At 51.9% G+C, this 2,079-nt stretch overlaps 1 protein-coding gene across 1 annotated transcript in view; it reads right to left on the bottom strand.

Annotated features, from left to right (window-relative positions):
* CCDC22 (coiled-coil domain containing 22) overlaps nucleotides 1–2,079 on the bottom strand; it is a 53,283-nt gene that overhangs the window by 23,252 nt on the left and 27,952 nt on the right. The gene's annotated exons all lie outside the window — the stretch shown is intronic.

Genomic DNA, 2,079 nt, shown 5'->3' with positions numbered 1-2,079 from the left:
GCCCTTCACTTGGAGTCTCAGAGCGGCTTACAAACTCCTTTCCTTTCCCCTCCCCACAACAGACACCCTGTGAGGTGGGTGGGGCTGAGAGAGCTCTGACACAAACTGCTCTTTCAGGAACAGCTGTGCCAGAGCTTGTGACTCACCCAAGGTCACATCAGCAGGTGCAAGTGGAGGAGTGGGGAATTAAACCCGGTTCTTCCAGAACACTGGTGGACCTCCTGAGGGCACCTGGTATTTCTGGCCACTGTGTGACACAGAGTGTTGGACTGGATGGGCCTTTGGCTTGATCCAACATTGGCGTCTCTTATGTTCTTATTAGAGTCCGCACACTTAACCATTACACCAAACTGGCTCTCAAGGACAGATCTGCATGTTCCAACCCCCCCCCCCAATAGCTAGCAATCCAAAACAGTCCAGTGGAGCCTGAGCGGTGGGTGTTGCCTTCTGATACACTTCCGGTGATGTCAGAGAGTGTGGCATATGCAAATAAGTTATGCTAATGAGCAGGGGTCATTTCGTAGACAAAGAGGTGGAGGAGCTCATTAGCAAAACGTATTTGCACAACTTATTTGCATATGCCACACCCCCGACCTCACCGGAAGTGTGAGATCTGTCCTCGCAGAGGAGGGAGAGCTTGTGCCTGAAAACTTGGACTTAAAGGTGCCACTGGACTGTTTTGGACCGGGGGGCTGGGGGGGGGGCTCTGCAGCTTACCTGGCTGCTTCTTGCTCTGACTGAGGGCTGCTGGGAGCAGGGGGCGGGGCGTGTTGCATGTGCCCGCCCCCTGGGCTCTTTACTGCCGGAGCTCCGCTCCTGTGCGCTCCCGCAGGAAATGACCCCTGCTAATGAGTTATGCGAATGAGCTCCTGCACCTCTTTTTCTACTAAATGACCCCTGGCTCTCACTAACTCAGCTTAGAGGGAACACCGCTCGGGAGCCACATGCGGCTCTTTCACACAGTCTCATTTAATGTTAATAAGAAGCAAATTTGCATATTTCCCAATAAAAACGTTTGTGTGATATTTGTTCATGTCTTGTGGCTCTCAAGCATCTGACGTTTATTCTGTGTGGCTCTTACGTTAAAGCAAGTTTGGCCGCCCCTGGTCTATGGCATGGCAGCAAAACGGAAAAAGAGGACAGGGAGGGGGGGGAAAACAGTGTGCCAGGAGTGCAGTGAACTTGGACTCATGTGCTTTGTGAACAGACACACATTTTTGTAAATAAATGTGTTGTTGTTTTTTTAAAAAAAACCATGTCTTTCTTGAAATCCTTTTTTATGTCGAAATAAACATTCCGTCAGGAACTGCTCACCTTTTAGATCACACCATGTCACGCTGCCTTATACCGAATCAGACCCCTTCGTCTACCTAAGTCAGTACGGTCGACTCAGATCGGCAGCCGCTCTACAGGGTCTCAGGTCGAGGTCTTTCACGTTACCTACCGCCTGGTCCTTTTAAACTGCAGATATCAGGGATCGAACCTGGGACCTTCTCGGCATGCCAAGTTTAGGTCTGCCGCTGAACCACAGCCCTTGCCTTCATCCATCAACCTCTGTATTGCCTACTCAGACTGGCAGCAGCTCTCCAGGGAATCAGACAGAGGTCTTCCATACCAGTTACTGCCAGATCCTTTAACTGGAGATGCCGGGGATTGAATCTGGGACCTCCTGCATGCCAAGCAGAGGCTCTGCCACTGAGTCAGGGTCTCAGGTCAAGGTCTTCCTCATCACCTCCTGCCTGTTCCTTTTAACTGGAGATGCCGGGGATTGAACCTGGGACCTTCTGCATGCCAAGCAGAGGCTCTGCCACTGAGCCTGGGTCTCAGATCAAGGTCTTTCTCATCACCTCCTGCCTGGTCCTTTTAACTGGAGATGCTGGGGATTGAACCGGGGACCTTCTGCATGCCAAGCAGAGGCTCTGCCACTGAGCCTGGGTCTCAGATCAAGGTCTTTCTCATCACCTCCTGCCTGGTCCTTTTAACTGGAGATGCTGGGGATTGAACCGGGGACCTTCTGCATGCCAAGCAGAGGCTCTGCCACTGAGCCAGGGTCTCAGGTCAAGGTCTTTCTCATCACCT

Source organism: Gekko japonicus, unplaced genomic scaffold (assembly GCF_001447785.1).
Source record: "Gekko japonicus isolate JY-2015 unplaced genomic scaffold, Gekko_japonicus_V1.1 scaffold617, whole genome shotgun sequence".
Lineage (NCBI taxonomy): Eukaryota > Metazoa > Chordata > Lepidosauria > Squamata > Gekkonidae > Gekko > Gekko japonicus.
The sequence above is the reverse complement of the archived record's forward strand: the minus strand, read 5'-3'. Positions and strand labels throughout refer to the sequence as shown.